This window comes from Cebus imitator, unplaced genomic scaffold (assembly GCF_001604975.1).
Source record: "Cebus imitator isolate Cc_AM_T3 unplaced genomic scaffold, Cebus_imitator-1.0 Scaffold61, whole genome shotgun sequence".
Taxonomy (NCBI): domain Eukaryota; kingdom Metazoa; phylum Chordata; class Mammalia; order Primates; family Cebidae; genus Cebus; species Cebus imitator.
In genome coordinates, this window is record NW_016107376.1 from 8,826,842 (window position 1) to 8,845,730 (window position 18,889).

Here is an 18,889-nt window from a genome sequence, read left to right on the forward strand (position 1 = left end):
GACGGAGTTTCGCTCTTGTTACCCAGGCTGGAGTGCGATCTTGGCTCACCACAACCTCCTCCTCCTGGGTTCAGGCAATTCTCCTGCCTCAGCCTCCCGAGTAGCTGGGACTACAGGCACGCGCCACCATGCCCAGCTAATTTTTCTATTATTTCTAATACTTAGCATTTATGCTCATATTTACATTATCTCTAACCTTAGCAGGAGGCATTATTACTCCATTTCAGAGGTGTTAAAACTTAGCCTGAGAGAGGTTGAGTTACTGAACAAAGCAGGTGTGGAACCCAGACCTGTTTGATTCTAAGCCCATGCCCCTTGAATGCCATGGCCTTTTACTCTGTGCCCTGAGATGGCTCAGTACTTGCTTAGTGGGCCCAGTAGAGTGCTGCTGAAGGAGAAAGAAAAGCACTGGATTAGGAGTCTGTGTCTGGATGCACCATTCAAGTAGAACCCACCCATGGACAGCTATTTACACTACCTCCAAATGGCCCGTGGCTGAATCATCTCCATCTTTATGTTGTTTGCCAACGCCACAGGCATTCTTTGCCACAGTTGGTTTTTGTTTGTTCATTTCTCTGATATGTTGACCCTACTCAATATAGGGAAATAGAAAATTTCCTGATTAAATTAGATGAGACGGAACTCAAGTCTGTTTGGGAGACAGATTTACACGGAGGATAAGCAGTAGGGGAAGGGTCTGGAAAGTGAACTCAAAATGGCAGCGCCCTGGCTGTCAAATCTCATTTCCTTTTCTCATTTCCTTTTCATCTCACGTCCCCATATCATAAATGCTCATCTTTCCTCTGTGAACTGACTGATGTCAGTCACATAGAGAACTTCAAACTCCCTCAGAGTTCTTTTAAAGGGAATCAACCCTAATGTGGTTTCTGTCTAGTTAAGTGCGACAGTTTTGTGTAAGTAAACAACCCAACTTTGACACCCGGAAGTTTCTGGTATGGCTGGGGGTTGCGGTTGGAGGGGAGGAGAAGCAGGCTTGAGGGAAATTTTAAGTAGGAGATTTCTCTTCAGAAAAGAAAATGAAGTCTTTACTGAAGTTCCCTATGTTATCGGTGTGTTACAGGCGCTCCACAGCAACCCTAATTTGCGCCCTGCCCTCTGCACTTGGCCCTGGGCTACAGTCTTACCCAAGGGAAGTCGTAACAATTCATTGCCCTATTTCCTGCAAGAAGATCAAGGCTAGGGCTCATGAAGCCAAGCAAAAGTAATTCTTCTCACATGACCGAAAAGTCACCTTCTTCAGCTCCTTCACCTTCACGCTTTTCTCTTCAGGGAAAGCTGCCCTTCTCCTGAGGACTAGTATGTTATCTTATGAATACTGGGAATTGGGTAGTTGATTTTCCACTTTTGTGTTTGGGGCAAGGAAGCTCACATACAAATTTGGGGTTCACTTCTAGTAGAGTGTGCTGGCCTTCCGGGTATATTTTGGAACAATAATCTTACCTGCTTTCACCTGATTCCTCCTACGATCTCTTTTACTTTCCATAGGTCTCTTAAGTTGATGGATTTTTTTTTAATCCTGCATTGCTGTGTCTTTGCAAGCTGTCTTAAATTATTCCAGAACAAGTAGTAAGAACTCCATATACTTGTCAAGCCACATACTTGGGTGCCCACCCAACCTACAATAACACTCTTCTCCCTACATTTCTTTTTTTGTAGGAACTGCCTTAGCTGTCACAGGAATGAGACCCCAAGTCAACCTGTTTGCACTATGGGATCTTGCCTGTTGGGCCAACTTGACTGGGATTAAGGGAGATACCTTACCCAATGCTAGTCACGCAAATTCTCTCCTCTAGGAATTTGAAATTGGGAGTGGCAAATGCTGTAGTCTGCTGGGCTGGGTACTTGACCATGTAAATACCTGCAGCATTATTATTATTATTATTATTTTTGAGATGGAGTTTCGCTCCTGTTGCCCAGGCTGGAGTGCAATGGCCTGCTTTCGGCCCACTGCCACCTCTGCCTCCTGGGTTCTAGCAATTCTCCTGCCTTAGCCTCCCAAGTAGCTGGATTACAGGCGCGCGCCAACATGCCTGACTAATTCTGTATTTTTAGCACAGTCGGGGTTTCTCCATGTTGACCAGGCTGGTCTCGAACACCCGACCTCAGGTGATCCGCCCACCTCAGCTTCCCAAAGTGCTGGGATTACAGGTGTGAGCCACTGCACCCGGCCTCTGCAGCACTGATTCTTAACCCTGGCTGTCCCATAGAATCACCAGGGACACTGAAAAAATACTGGTTCATCTTGGCTTACTAAGAAATTTGAAGATATATATATATTGTATGTGACCCATGAATTCTCCCAGATAGATCTACTGATTGGATTTATTTAGCATTATTCCTCTAAAAAGTTTGTGATTGGAGAATATGAAATCTAACCCTTAAATTTTTCTCTCTCTCATTGAAAATTGTTGCATAGAAAGCATGAGAAGCCAAAGTAGTTTCTGTTCACTTCGGTCCCAACATCTGCATCTGGATAGATAGGGTGTTGAATGAATTGAGGAGTCTCTCACTACCATTGGACTTTATTTCTGATACCATTATTGCTATTTCTGATTGCCATTGGACTTTATTAGGTTTCATTCTTCAAAATAGGCTTGTTTATTTAACATACATCAGTATTCCATCAGGGTGTGTATGTGTGTGTGTGTGTGTGTGTGTGTGTGTGTGTGTGTGTGTGTCTAGCATATTTCTAATTTTTTGTAGGGACATATTGCCCAGGCTGGTTCTGGACCTCCTGGCCTCAAGTGACCCTCCTGCCTCAGCCTTCCAAACTCTTGGGATCACAGGCATAAGTCACCACACACTGGGTCAACATACATTTCTTTTTATTTTTTTATTTTAGTTTTTTTGAGACAGAGTCTTGCTCTGTCACCCAGGCTGGAGTGCAGAGGTATGATCTCTCACTGCAACATTTGCCTGCTTGGTTCAAGCGATTCTCCTGCCTCAGCTTCCTAAGTAGCTAGACTAAAAATGCAAGCCACCGCACCTGGCTAATTTTTGTATTTTTTGGTAGAGTTTCACCATGTTTGCCAGACTGGTCTCGAACTCCTGGCCTCAAGTGATGCATCCACCTCAGCTTCCCAAAGTGCTGGGATTACAGGCGTGAGCCACCACGCCCAGCCAACACACATTTCTTTAATACACCCTGTGTTTAAGGCCCTTTGCCGGTGCTGTGGGTGGTGAGGGGAAGGGAAGAAAGTAGGTATCTGGAAAGACCTGACCCTGGGAAGACAGGCAACAAGCAACATGGCAGAGAGGAATTAATGGTCATCTTCTTAGGATACAGCAGTAGGGAAGGCACCAGAAGCTTGCTACAAGCAGAACTAGCAGGTCCTGCTTATCTTGTTTTATGTCAGGTAATTTATTATTCCTTCCATTTGTGGAAGTAATCATGAGTTGACTAAAGTGGCATTCAAATTATGCCCATGAAGAGGCTAGATGCAACCAGCCTGCAACAACAGTCTCATTTAGAGCTAGATAAAGCCTATCAGACATTCCTCATATTCTGATTCCCATTTGAATTCCTCACTCAGCACCAATTTTCTCAGTTGGCCTTTCTTGCCCTATCTTTTTATTGTTTATCTGCCTTTGAAAATAACAAAGAAATGGAGTGGGAAATGGAAAATTACTCTGCTGGAAAAACTCACCTTCTTAAATGTGAGTTTTCAATGTGTTTAGAAATACACTATAGAATTTCTGAGTGTATCCAGATATCTCCTCAAGCTATTGTAACTGACAGAGCTCCAGGTTGCAGAGAAAAATGCATAACAATAATACTTAATATTTGCTAAGTACTTACATGCCAGGCAATTCTGCTAAAAGGCTAGATGCAATATCTTACTTAATATTCAGAATCATCTTTGAGTAATTCCGTCTTCTCTGTGTTAAAGAAGACCTAACTGAGGCTTAGAGAGGTAAAGGAATGTGCCCAAGGCCAGGCAGGTCACCAGTGGTAGACACTGGATCAGCACCTAGGTCTGACCACTAGAATTTGAGAACTTTGTTTTTGCTAGCTGCTGTATGATTCACCCTTCAAGTAATGCCTGGCATTGAGAGGCACTGAATAAATACTTGTTGAATGAGTGAGTAAGTGAATGACTGTTCTCTAGCAGGTGGGTAGAATCACATGGATAATGGATAAAGCCCCTACACCATGGATTCTGGACTTGAGCAGGGAGGTGTCCTCTTTCAGAAATGAGTGCTGGCACAGAAATAGTATCCTGTGACCCAGAAGAGCTAGGTTCTTATCTTGACTCTTTAGCTGCATGACCTTGGGTCCATCATCTTCATGCCTTTCTGAGCTTCAGATGTCATTTCTGCGAGATGAAGGTCCTCAGAGTGCCTCTACGTTCTCTTCCAACTCCAACAGCCTGTCAGTCACAAGAATTTTACACTTCAGAAATTGATCTTCTGTATAAACCGCTCCAAGGACAAACCCCAAATAGTTTGGAGCTGTCAAAAGAGATTCATTCCCACCCCAAATATGGTACCACCTTCTCTGTCTCCCCAGACTCCCTACTGGGATGCTGCATTTAATGTGTTTTTCTTTTACTTTTTTTTTCCACTTTTCAACTTTTAATTTTGAAATAATTTTTTATTTACACCAAAAGAAAAAATTTCTAAGTACCCGTCTCATAGTTTCCCCAAATGGTAACATTTTTCACGCCACAGTGAAGTGATCAAAATCAGAAAGTTAACATTGATAAAATACTGTTATCTGACCTACAGTCCTCAAGTTCACCAATTGGCCCACTAATGTACCTTTTTTCTGGTCCAAGATCCAGCCCAGATTTGCATGTTGTATTTAGTTTGTCTTCCTTGATTTGCAACAGATTCTCAGTCTGTCTTTGTCTTTCATGCCCTTGATGCATTTGAAGAATACTGCCAAGGTATTTTTTAGAACGTCCCTCAATTTGGGTTGATCTGGTGGTGATTGAGTTCACGTTATGCACTTTTAGTAAGAATACCACAGAACTGATTTACTTCCTTATTTTTCCTCTTACAGGAGCTTCATGGTGTCAATTTGTAATATTACCCATGATGCTTTTTGATTACTCTCAGTTTTAGCATATTCTGGATGTTTTATCTAAAAATAGAGTAATAAAAATACCTGCCTTACAAAGTTGTTGTAGAGATTAAGTGGGAAAAAATGCTACGTAAAGCACAATTTCTGGGATACAGGACTTATCATTGTCACTTTTTTTTAAGTATAGCAAATAATTCGGAAATTATTTAAGTAAAAATGGGAGTTTCTGATGGAGCTGGATTTGGGGCATTTGCAGATGCACATTTTGCCTTTGCATTCACTGCTGCAGCAGTCAGAGAATTCCAGCAGGCCCAGAAGGATCACAGCTCTCAATGTTTCTCTGTAAGGGCAGCAAATGTAACTAAAGTGTCATTTGAATGTTTGGCTATTGTAAGCTCAGTGGCAGGGGACATGTCTATTCAACCCTGGATCTGGCCTACAAGATGTCAGGTAACCTTTTCAAGGGCATGAGATTTTAATAATCTTTGAAGTCCTTACTAGATATTATGTTTTTGTCTGGGTGAAACATATAATTAATATATAAATCTGGGTTTTACAGGTGACATCTGCATAGAGTATTTATTTAACTGCAGACTGATTGACATGTAGGTATTCTGTAATATTTTTCTATTAGTCTGTGAATAGGCAGTCCAATGAATTATTTATTGGGCTAACACATCCTGGTGCATTTTTTTTTTAAAGAACATTCTGTGTTGGAAGTCATGGTTTTGCTTAGTCAATTAACCTTCTCCTGCCCAGATCTTTTCTCTTGAGGAGCAAACCACCAAAATCCAAAGCAGCATTTTGGTATGCAGAGGAAGGAATCAAGCTTCTCAAGAGCTTAGTGCACACTCCAGTTGTAATCTCCTCCCCAAAGCTGCATGTAGAACCTCTTTTATTTTATTTTTTGAGATGGACTCTTACTCTGCCTCCCAGGCTGGAGTGCAGTGGCACGATCTCAGCTCACTGCAACCTCCACTGCCCAGGTTCAAGCAGTTCTCCTATCTCAGCCTCCCGAGTAGCTGGGACTACAGGCATGCGCCACCATGCCCAGCTAATTTTTGTATTTTAGTAGCGACGGGGTCTCACCGTGTTGGTCAGGCTGGTCTCAAACTCCTGACCCCAGGTGATCCACCCCCCTCAACCTCCCAAAGTGCTGAGATTACAGGCGTGAGCCACGGCGCCCGGCCTAGAACCTTATTTTCTAATTGATTATAGGGCATGAGATGCACAAACACCCATTCCCTATGCTTTTCTAGAAATTAGTACAGTTGTGGCAGAGAAGTAAACAGAGAAAACATTCCCCTCAGTCTGCCAGATTCCAGCCTCATTGCTCTAAAGATAGCCACCGTTTGAAGAGTACTGCCAAGGTACTTTGTAGAATGTACCTCAATTTGGGCTGGTGCAGGGGTTGGCAGAGACAGCAAGAACTGTTGAATCAGAAAGTGTTTTTCTATTTTCCCTTAACCCTCCATGCTCTCTTTAGTGCCTTTTTTTTTTTTTTCATTTTTCTCTCTTCCCCATATGCTATTGGGGTAGTTCCAGTCAGGCACGATCATGGCTTGAACTAGGGTGGTCTCAAATTCCTGGCCTCAAGCAGTCTGCCCACTTTGGTTTCCCAAAGTGTTGAGATTACAGGCATGATCCACCATACCTGGGCTACTGATTTATTACTTTAAAATTATTCTGTGGGTTGGGATTTAGCTGGGTGGTTCTGTTGGCTTTGCTTGGGTTTCTTATTCAACGATAATCAGCTGAGAGCTTGGCCAGGGCTAGAATGCTTCTCACTCTCCAGAGCCTCTCTCCAGGGGACCTCTCATGATTTAATAACTTAGCCTGAGCTTTTTACATGGCAACAACTAGATCTTGAGAAGCAAAATTCAATGTTCAAGCCTCTTATACTTACAGGAATAAGAATATGAATCTTCTTATTCAGCCTCTACTTGTATCATGCTTGCTAATGTTCCATGGGACAAAGCAAATCAGATGGCAAGGCTCAGGGTCAGTGTGGGAGAGGGTATAACACTGGGATAATTGGGACCACCATTAATTGGATCTACCACAGCTGACTTGATAAGGTTTTTGTGAAGATTAAGTAAGGTAACGTATGTAAATTGACTGCTACATGATAGATTCTCAATAAATATTAGCTATTAATATTAAGACACATCCTCAAAATAAATTCTCAGGACCTATAGATATTAGTCTTATTTTACTAATAAATGTATAGGAGAAAAAAATGAACATGCTTTCTTGTTTCTTTTTTTTTTTTTTTTTTTTTTAGACAGAGTCTCGCACTGTCATCTGTGCTAGAGTGCAGTGGCACAATCTCAGCTCACTGCAACTTCCGCCTCCCAGATTCAAGTGCCTCCTGCCTTAGCCTCGCAAGTACTTGGGATTATAGGCACCCGTCACCACTCCCAGCTAATTTTTTTTTTTTTTTTGTATTTTTTGTGAAAGACAGGGTTTCACCGTGTTGGCTAGGCTGCTCTTGAACTCCTGACCTCTTGATCCACCCACCTTGGCCTCCCAAAGTGCTGGGATTACAGGCGTGAGCCACCACGCCTGGCTTTCTTGCTTCTTTATTTTATTTTCCAGCAGAAGTAGAGCTGCAGTTCCTTTTCCTTTGCACTCAATTGTGCTGCCTAATAGAAGTTCTATCATTATATAAAATTTGGTGATTAAGTAACCCAATAGTCTTGTTTTTGAAAAGTAAAAATTCCTCTTTAATGTTCTCATTAAAATGGCTTTGAAACCAGAGTTTAAAATTTGAACAGATTTTTTCCAATACTTTTCCCAAGTGTAAAATTTGTATTTGCTGATTTTAAAATTTCTTTCCTAAGCCTATTACTTATTTCTAACTGTAATTCTGCTACAGTTTCTTCGCTATTTAATTTTCTTCTATATAAGTCACATCAAGGCTGCTATAAATATTTCAGTAGTAAAGGAATAAATCACTCATACTTTTAGCCATAGATCTTTACCTGAAAAAAAAACAGCACAAAGTGGTGCATTATTTAGGCAGACATGAGGATGTAGAGATAATGTACATGTGTGCTTATGCCATTCTGGGTACCAGAACCTTGACTGTAATGGTCACGTAAAAAAACTACCGACCAAGATATCTTTATATCTCTATATAGCAATACCCACAGGAGTTGTGAAACTTGGGACTTTTCAAAGAAGGAGAATGATCGTACTTTACTGCTAATATGTATGTATGTGTACATACAAATAACATTTTATGTATACCAACAAAGAATATGATGTAGGAGAGGTTCTGTTATTATTTTTTAAGGTGAAATTGCTTAGCCATTTGGTATTTTTCTCCTTGCATTGTACAAGTTCTGTAGATTCTGTTTGGATTCTGGCCCCCAAATTGTAAGCCTACTTGTTCTGAGAAGTCATTTCTTTGGCGTCCTTAATCCCTATGCTAGAATATTTCTGGTCTGTCTATAAATATTATGGTTGGCAAAATGTTATCTCCTTGTTGAACCTCTGTTTCCCTGCCATTGTGTTTCTACCTGACCTTCTGCATCCTGTATGTGCTTCTGCCTGTGTGTGGCCTTAGGAAAGATAATTTAGTTTATTTCCTTTGACAAGAAGAGTAACTTCTTTGGGATCCAAACACAAAATGCTCCATTCATTGGCAGAAACTGGATTGTCTTAACATGTCTTTTGTAATACTTCTAAACACCTTTCTCATCACAGCAGTGCAAGCTTGCACCTGTTCAATCACAGTGCCCGCAGTGTTGTCTGGCTAACAGCAGTGGAAGAACACAAAACAAATAGGAGCAGATAACTTAGAGTCTCGGAGCTGACTTTTCTCTCTCTTTCTGAATTTTTGGTGCCACTTTCACAAAACTCATGGTTTACTTTGTTCCTATGAGTCATATAATTTCCTTTCTTCACTTCACTTGTAGAAATGCATGACAATATGATTTTCTTTTTTTAAAAAAAGAGGGAACGCTTCACTAATTTGCGAGTCATCCATGCACAGGGACCATGCTAATCTTCTCTGTGTCATTGCAATTTTAGTATATGTGCTGCTGACGCGAGCACTATGTATTTTTTTTATTTACTTACTTTTTAGGTTTTTGTTTGTTGCTTGGTTGGTAAGACAGAGTTCTACTCTTTTTGTCTAGGCTGGAGTGCAATGGCGCAATCTTGGCTCACCGCAACCTCCGTCTGCTGGGTTCAAGCAATTCTCCTGCCTCAGCCTTCCGAGTAACTGAGATTACAGGCATTTGCCACCACACCCAGCTAATTTTGTACTTTTGGTAGAAGCAGGGTTTCTCCATGTAGGTCAGGGTGGTCTCAAACTCCCAACCTCAGGTGATCCACCTGCCTCAGCCTCCCAAAGTGCTGGGATTACAGGCGTGAGCCACTGCACCCAGCTACAATATTATTTTTAAATGGAAAAATCATTGGTTATGAATACATATGTTTTCCCTTTCTCTCAGAATCACACAGCCCTAGTATCAATTTACTTATTTTCCTAAAGTGAAAGGACATTGATCAATTTTTCACCATATTGTTATACAAAAATACACGAAACCATATCAGTCAGGATAATCTCAATTATGCTGCAGTGACAACCAGCCCTGAATTTCAATGATGCAATAAGGTTTATTTCTTACTCTTGTTACCTCTCAGTGTGGGTTGACTGGGGAGCCAAGGTCATCAGGTCTCTGATGACCCCAGGCTGGCAGATGCTCCATCTCAATTCACACGTTCATCATCCTATAAGCAGGAAATAGGGAAACGTGGAAAATTGTGCACTGGCTTTTAAAGTTTTGGGCCAGAAGTGACAGGTCACTTTATTCATATTTCATTGGCCAAAGCAAGTCCCATGGCCAAGCATAATTTCAAAAAAAGAGGAGTCCAAACCTGTTATGTTTCCAAAGGGAAATGAACCGGAATATGTGTAAACAGTTTCAATGACTATGGTAGTACCTTAGAAAGAATCAATCTCACCAGAAATACAAGTGATTTAAAATATTTTTTAAAAGAAAGAAAGAAAACAGTGCTTCCAAGTAACAGTGCTATGGTCACTCTCTTACTTTATAAAACATTTCTGAAAAGCAATTTAGAAATATGTATTTATCAAGGGCCTCAAAAATCATCCATAAACTTTGGATCTTATTTACACTCTCAGAATTTAGCTGTATAAGAATAAAAATTGTAAATATCTAAATGTCTAATAAAGGGGGAATTGGCAAATCTATTACTGTAGCACACATAACGTAATATTATATAGCCACCAAATATCACAGTTTTGAAGAACTTAAAATGGTAAAATGTTCAGGATGTAACATCTGGTGAAAACGTTCAGGGTACAATAGTGTTTTCAATATTAACTCATTAAAGAACCTCAGTAGTAGTTATCTCTGGCAGGTGGGATTAAGGTTTTTATTTTCCATTTTTATACCTTTCATACATTCTAAAATAAACATGTACATTTTTAAAGAAAAATATAATTGAAGTTAAAAATACTCTTTTGTTTTATAGCTTTATTGAACTATAATTTACATACCTTGACATTATCCATTTAAAGTATACAGTTATATGAGTTTTAGCAAATTTATACAGTCATGTAACCATCACCAAAATTAAAATTTAGAATACTTTCAACATCCCCAGAAAGTTCCCTCATGCCCTGTTGTAGTTCATTCCTGCTCCCACCCCAGCTCTTCAATCTGTTTTCTATTGCTGAATAATTATGCTTTTGTTAGAGTTTTTAAATGAATGTAACTGTATAGCATATATTGTTTTATATCTGTCTCCTTTCACTTAGCATGATATTTTTGAGATTAATTCATGTTGTTACACGTATCAGTAGTTCAGTCCTTTTATTACTGAGTAGTGTTCTGTTGTACAGAAACACAATATTTTGTTTATCCATTCAACAGCTGGTGGACATTGGGTTGTTTCCAGAGTTAGGCTATTATGAATAATGATGCTATGAACATTTGAATACAAATCTTTGTGTGGATATATATATTTATTTCCCTTGGGTAGACATCTAGGAATGCAATTGCTGAGTCATATGGGAAGCGTAAGTTTAATTTTTTTAAGAAACTGCCAACTTGTTTCCAACATGGCCATACAATTTTGCATTCTCATCAGCAGTGTAAGAGAGTTCCTATTTCCCTACATTCTTGCCAATACTTGGTATTGGTGGTCTTTTTAATTTTAGTCATTTTGGTAGGCAAAAATCACCCAGCACTTGGATAGTTCCCTCACAGGCACTTAGAGGGCAGCATGGTTGTAAGTGCTGTTCACATGGTAGTTGAAAGCTGGGATCTTGAGTTTCCATGCCTGCAGGCCTCCAGCATCCTATTCAAAAGTAAGGGAAGTCATCTTCAACAACCCAAGGTTCAACTCTTTGTTATTATACACTTGGGCCAAGTAAGTTTCTTACAGTAACACAGTATATGCAACTCAATCCATATATAAACTGTCCAGCCTTTTGTGTTTCTTAAAAATGTGTGTGTTGAGGTGTTGTGTGGCAGGGGCAATGGTGATAGAATTATGTTGTGAACTTTTCTCTTTTGCGTGAAAGCTAATTAGGAACAGGCATGCCACTGAATGCTTCTTTTCTTTTTTTCTTTTTTCTTTTTTTTTTTTTTTTTTTTTTTTTNTTTTTTTTTTTTTTTTGTTTTTTTAGTTTGGCAAGACAAAATGGGGCTGAATATATAATTTGAACATAAAATTATTTCTTGATCACTATAAAGACAAGAAGCAAGTGCTGGAGGACTTATGGAATCTTTTGGTATGGGATGTGCCTAGAGAAATGGTGTACTCGTGTGTAAAAAAAAAGAAAAACAAATCCCAAGCGAAACTCTGTAGCATAAGGCTTCTGTTCCATGTGTGGGGAGCGGTACTGTGTTGTTAAGGACACTGTGCTAGAATGAACACTGTCTGGGTTCCAACTGAGGTCTTTCATGTATCAGCTATGTGGCCTCAGATGAGTCATTTAATATCTCTGGCACCCTCATCTATGAAATGGGTGTCATAATATCTGACCTACCTACTGCGTGGCAATCTTGGTTCCAAACAGCACTATAGAACCACTTTTATACAGCACTTTGCCTTATTTGTACACAGTACATTTGTTCTTTTCATTTCATCTTCTATCTGATGCAATCACCAAATAACCCAGTGAGGTAGGAAAGCGTAGTTATTATCTTCATGGTACCGATGACTAAACTGTGAGCTCTGTAACAGCGTGTTCTGTACTAGCCCCAATCCCTAGAATGGTGCCTGGCCACTAATGGTTGCTCAGTGAATGTTGACCAATGCAGCCCAATAGGGGTCACAGAGGCCAGTAATAAAAGGGATCAAGTGCATTGGGTTTGGATCCAGACGACCTTGGTTCAAACTTCAGCTCCTCCATTTACTTGCTGTTTTACTTTAATCTAGTTACTCTACCTTTCTGTGCTCAGTTTCCCTAAATGCCTAATATAACCAGCCTCGTAGGATTGATAGGAGGATTGAATGAGTTAATCACACAGTAAAAAGCACTTAAAGTAGAGGCTAGCAAACATTTTATTAAAAAGCCAGTTAGTACATATTTTGAACCAACTTTACAGAACCATTTTTATAGATCACTTTGCCTTATTTGTACACAGTACATTTGTGCTTCTCATTTCATCTTTTATCTGATGCAATCACCAAATAACCCAGTGAGGTAGGAAAGCGTAGTTATTATCTTCATGGTACCGATGACTAAACTGTGGCTCAGAGACTTGGAATCACACACAAAAAAAGACTTCAAGTTCCCTGGCCAACAGAATATTATATTTGTTCTTTTTTTTTCCCAACTCCTGCCCCACCATACTATGGTTCTTATATGTTATGTTACATGTTGTACTATAATTCTTAATGTTGTAATTAGAGTTGGGCCATGTGTTTGTATATGTATTGTCTACTCCTGCTTTTGTGCAACAAGGGTAGGGTTCAGTCATGGCAACAGAGACCACATGGCATGCAACACCCAAAATATGTACTAACTGGCTCTTTAAGAGAATGTTTGCTAGCCCCTGCTTTAAGTGCTTTTTACTGTGTGTATTAACTCATTCAATCCTCCTATCAATCCTACGAGGCTGGTTATATTAGGCATTTAGGGAAACTGAGGAATAGAAAGGTAGAGTACCTAGACCAAAGTAAAACAGCGAGTAGACGGAGGAGCTGAAGTTTGAACCCAGGTCGTCTGGATCCAAACCCAATGCCCTTAATCCCTTTTATTACTGGCCTCTGTGATTCTTATTGGGCTACATGTCATTTGGTCAGCATTCACTGAGCAACCGTTAATGGCCAGGCACCATTCTAGGGATTGGGGCTAATATAGAACAGGCTGCTAGGGAGCTCACATTCCAGTGGAGGGAATAAAACTATTATCAAGTAACCAAATAAATGAGCAGGATTGTTTCAGAGAATGATGAAGGCTTGGGGGAAAATAATACGTTCCAATTATCAGAGACAGAGAACTAGGTGGAAAAGGGGAGCAGGAAAGAAATTGCGAGAAACTGCTGTGTTCTTTAAACATATTTTGACCCTGATCCTCCCAAGGGAAGACCCTTATTCTTATTGCTTATTCTTCTTTGACTCCCCAGCCCCTGCCACAGAGTAGGCACTCAGAAACCACGTGAGTACATATGATTGACACTTCTGTCACCTGCCTTCCTGCAGGCCTTTTCCTGCCCCTTCATCCACCTTTGTGTTTGAATGTTCACATGGCTTGTTCTTCTACACCAGATTATGATCCTCTAAAAGTCACCATCTCCGACACTAAGTCCCATAGACAGTCCGGTGTCCTGCACAGAGAGGAATCTCAAGAATAATTTCTAAATAACATTTTAGAATCAGCTCTTTGCCTGAGTCTTTCAAAAATTGCCATGTGTGGGTTGAAATTTTAGTTAAAACTGTATGTGGTCCATAGTTTTCTCTCCCTTATCTGAGGTAATAAGGAGGGAACCACAGTTATTTGCAGTAACAGATCCTACACCAGGTCTCTGTGCTTCTCTGTGAGTGGCCAGTGGTACTTCCACACTTCTGCTCTGTTTATCTTATCTAGCACACACTCCTGGTGAATTCAAAAATTGGGCTTTGGAATCCAATCTTGGGGTATAAAAGGTAGAGAGGAGGGAACGACCCAAGTCCCCATAGGTAATACACAAATAGGGTGATGCACTAGTGGTTGATGAAGGGAGTTACATATTGATAATGTAAACTTACATGAAGCGCAGCTTTCCAGGATTAGATAGAAATTCCATCTGTGTGTCAAACTAGCCCTTTAGAGACAGAAGCAAACCCAGAGTCCTCGTGATGCAGGACGGAAAAAATGATCAAATGCCTGACAAGAACCTAACATGGGCATTTCTAGCCCTGGCTTCTGCCTTGAACTTGTATTACCTTTGCAATTGTCCTAGGCAGGCAGACTTCATGACACTTGTCCCCTGCAGCAACTGTCAAGTCAGCCCCACCTGGTTTCACTAAGCTGGAAGCCGGGTCTGTCCAGCGCCGCCAGCTGCTACCCACATTTGCCTTTATGGCTTTCCTTTGCTCCCATCTCTTGTGTTTTCTCCTCTTGCTTACCCTCTTTTCCCCTCTTCTTTACTTCTGTGACTACTAGTTTTCATGCTTTTGAAAAGGTCTTGTTGCCTGTGAGATTTTTGTTCTAGATATAAACTTTTTTTCCAGGAAAGGCTGGAAACAAATCCTAAGGACTTAAAAACAAAGCTGCTTGTATGCATATTCCTTTTTCTCGGGCTGCCATAACACATGACCACATATCCCGTGGCTTCAAACAACAGAATTTATTCCCTTACAGTTCCAGTGGCCAGAAGTCTGAAATCAAAGTCTCCGCAGGCTTGTTGCCTCTGAGGAAGCCTTCCTTGCCTCTTCCAGCTTCTTGGGGCTGCCAGTCATCCTTGGCTTGTAGCTGCATCACTGTAGCCTCTGCCTCCATTGCCACGTGGGCTTCTTCCCTGTTTGTGTCTGTATTGCTGTGTTCAAATCTCCCTCTTCTTTTTCTTATAAAAACACCAATCATTGGAGTTGGAGCTACCCTAGTTCAAGATGACCTCATCCTAACTTTATTATATCTGCTAAGTCCCTGTTTCCAAATAAGATCAGGGTTTAGGGTGTGGACATATATTTTGGGGGAGATACACTAAACCTACTGCAACATGCTTTAGTTTTATTTAGCAATGTAAAGTCATATCTGGTCAACATCATGCTAACGTATGGGGCTGTACTTTAAAAACCCACCTTCCGACAAAGATGGAAATGAATTTGGTGAGATGGTAGGAGCCTAAAAGGTGAACATAAAGTGATGAAAATTGGTCTGAGATGCCTCCTGACAATTGCAGATAAATAGAATGCGCTTATCCCATATTTCTCTTCAGCACATTTTGGAATGTAAGATGGAACCCTATCTTACATTCCAGAATTTGGGATGTTTCCTCTAGCAATTTGCCTGTTGCCATATTTTACTTATTGAGCACCTGCAATGTGGTAGACTCTATGTAGGTACTTTCCCCATTAAAAAGTGAGATAGAGCCTCTTATCCCTAATTTGAGGCTCAAAATGTTTAAGTAATAACCTGCCTACAAAAACACTGTTGACAAGTGGCATGGCTGAGAACTAAACTCAATGTTATCCATCTCTTTAACCCACTTTTTTTGGTTCAAATATGAACACTTGTATTGATTGCACTGTCATTAAGCACCGAGTGTTAGCCCTTAGTGATAAAGCAGGGAAACCTGATGGTCATGGCTCCAAGTTCATATTGTAGAAGTGGAACTCTGGAAGATGTACGGGAATCAATGACATGAAAAGTCAGGAGAGGAGCATCTTGTGACTTCACCTCACAGAGCTAAACTGTCTCAAATGCTGCCATTTCTAGCATGTACAATATCTATTTTGTCATTTATGAACACCTTAAGGATCAATGACAGAGGTTATCCCTAGAGGACAAGAACTTTGTCATTTAAGGTGGCTTAGGATGCACACTTGCCCACATCCCAAGGACTAAGGAGCTACCACTCTGTTGCTAGCCCTTCAGTACTTGCTAAGTCCCTAAGGCTGCAAAGCACAGATAGGAAACACCTGGATTAGTTCAAGGGCTGTCCAAGGGACATGCCGAGTGTACTTAAAGCTCAAAAGTATTTATGATTGGGCTTTGAAAATACCAACTTGGTTCTTCCACAAGGGTTAATATTTATATCCCATATCTATAAGTTGCTAATTTTATTCATTTTAGTACCAAGGTACTTCCAAAGGAGAGAAAGGAGTAGTTAAAAATTAGTTTGGGCTGGCAAATATGTTGCACATGGTTGAGAATGTTGTGATTTTTACTTGTGTAGTGATCTCGGTAAACCTGGGCATTCTTCTAGGTTGGTGTTTCCGATCTGAAAAAGCTTTTTTTTTTTCTTTTTAAAATAGAGACTGGGTTGTCCAGGCTGGAGTGAAGTGAAATGATCACAGTACGCTGCAGTCTTAGCCTCTTGTGCCCAAGCTGCCCTTCTTTCTTAGCCTCCAGAATAGCTGGGACTACAGGAGTTCACAACCACACCCAGCTAACTTTTTAATTTTTGTAGAGATGGGATCATGCTATGTTACCCAGGATGGTCTTGAACTCCTAGACTCAAGCAATCCTTCCGCCTCAGTCTTCCAAAGTGCTGAGATTACAGGTGTGAGCCGCTGCACCTGGCCCCATCTCAAAAACTTCTAGTAGCCTTCCAGGGAGTGGAGAACACATCCAAACATCCTCAGCCTGGCTTCAACAACCTCTGCAGTCTGGCCCCTACATTCTTATCCAGCTCAGCCTTCTACTACATCCCCCGCCTCCCACCAAGCCTGTACATAAGTCATCACTGTCAGTCCAGACGCTCCTGGCTGTGACCACTCTGGTCCAACTCCTGACCCTTGCTCAGCCTCTGCCTTCTGCCTGTGTAGAAGACTGTAAACATGCATGCAATTATTCTCCTCACCGTATCCACAATCCTTTGGAATGTGACTTCATCAAGAACCCCTTGAGTCTGGGGTGGTCTTGTGACTTGCTCTGGCCAGCAGCATGGAGCAGAAGTGATGCAGTGCCAGTTCTGGGCATACATGTTCAGAAGCCTTGCTTACTTTTGTCACTCACTTGGAACTCCATTGTCACCACAGGGACAAGCCAGGCTAACCTAGTGGGATGATAAGACCCATGTGGCGCAGTCACCCTGTCCCTCGACGGCATAGATATCCAGCCAGTGACGGACCTGCCAGAGGACTGCAGATGCTTGAGTGAGTGATGTCTGCTGGTGCTGACATCAGCCAAGCCTCGCCCAGAGTAGCAGGACTCCTCTCTTATCTGTAGACAGGCAAACAAAAATAAATGGCTGTTATTTTAAGTCACTTAGTTGTGGAATGGGTTCATATGAAACGAGATAACTTGTACACTCTGGAATCTTTCCCATTCATCTAACAAACATGACCTAAGAGTCTGCTACATGACTCAATCTGTGGTAGGCATTGGGGGTTTAGCACCAACACAGACTGTCTCCAAGGAGTTCCCATTTCCTTTTTTTTTTTTTTTTTTTTTTTGGGACGGAGTTTCACTCATGTTACCCAGGCTGGAGTGCAATGGCGCGATCCTCACCGCAACCTCCGCCTCCTGGGTTCAAGCAATTCTCCTGCCTCAGCCTCCTGAGTAGCTGGGATTACAGGCATGCGCCACCATGCCCAGCTAATTTTTGTATTTTTAGTAGAGACGGGGTTTCACCATATTGACCAGGATGGTCTCGATCTCTTGACCTCATGATCCACCCGCCTTGGCCTCCCAAAGTGCTGGGATTACAAGCGGGAGCCACCGCGCCCGGCCTTCCATTTCTTTTTGTTGTGCCTTCGAAGTTCCCTTCTTTCAAGGCAGCCAAAGATGGTCAAATCCCACTTTCCAGATGTCTTCTCAGATCTCCTCAGTCAGAATTGATCTGTCCCTTTCTCAATCCCGATTGGTCTCTGTATCATATCACTTCTCTGGATTCTTTCTCATCTAGACGGTTCCAAGAGGTGCATGATTGGTTTCTGCATTTCTCATCTGCTCTTGAATTTATCCTTCTCAGCTTTCGAAATGCAAATCATATTATGACCCTTGGAGCGAATCTCCTCACTGGCTGTCTGTCAGCCCCATGAAAAAGTTCCATATCCACCTTCGTGCCCTGACGCCCACATGCTTCTCCTTTCTCAGTTTGCATCTTAGGTTTAGTGTCTGTTAATAGTTTATCCTTTCCTGTTGCCTCTTCTAGGAATGTTCTCCCCACCCAAGGCTGACCGATATGCTTCTATGGACTTTCTTAAGCTCAGCCGTCACCTCTTTCAGGAAGTCTTCATTGAACTCTGCTGCTTCCCAGCCCACCTTCTCATTTCAGTGATTGTAATACTGTCACTGTGCACTATTGTGATTTCTTATGTTTACATGTCTGGAGACAACGGTTTCTAAATTCAAGGCCTAGGTACTAATTTTACCTATGCATCTAGCTACTAACCCTTAGGCAAAATCTTTTCACTTGGGTGATACTCAAGTGTTTTTTAAATGAATGAACAAATGAATGAATTAAGGAATAAAGACCGCCATTATAATTACCTACCCAGTACCCTGAAAGAGTAAGTATTCATATCTCTGCAGTCATGGTTACTATCTTCGTACAAATAAATGTCCTGAGAGAAAATTTCACTTAGGAGATAGAGGAATAGAATCAAAGCGTCTTGGAGAAGATGTGAAAAAATGCCAATTGTAACAGAAGATTGATAGTCTGAAAGCCAAACATAATCTGGTATCCAATTTTTTTTTTT

At 41.1% G+C, this 18,889-nt stretch overlaps 1 non-coding gene across 1 annotated transcript; it reads right to left on the minus strand.

The window, feature by feature from the left end:
- Positions 1–9,002: 9,002 nt before the first annotated feature.
- On the minus strand, positions 9,003–9,109 carry LOC119471439. Its single transcript, XR_005200492.1, has one exon. It is a non-coding gene; the product is annotated as a U6 spliceosomal RNA (small nuclear RNA).
- Between the last annotated feature and the right edge of the window lie 9,780 nt (positions 9,110–18,889).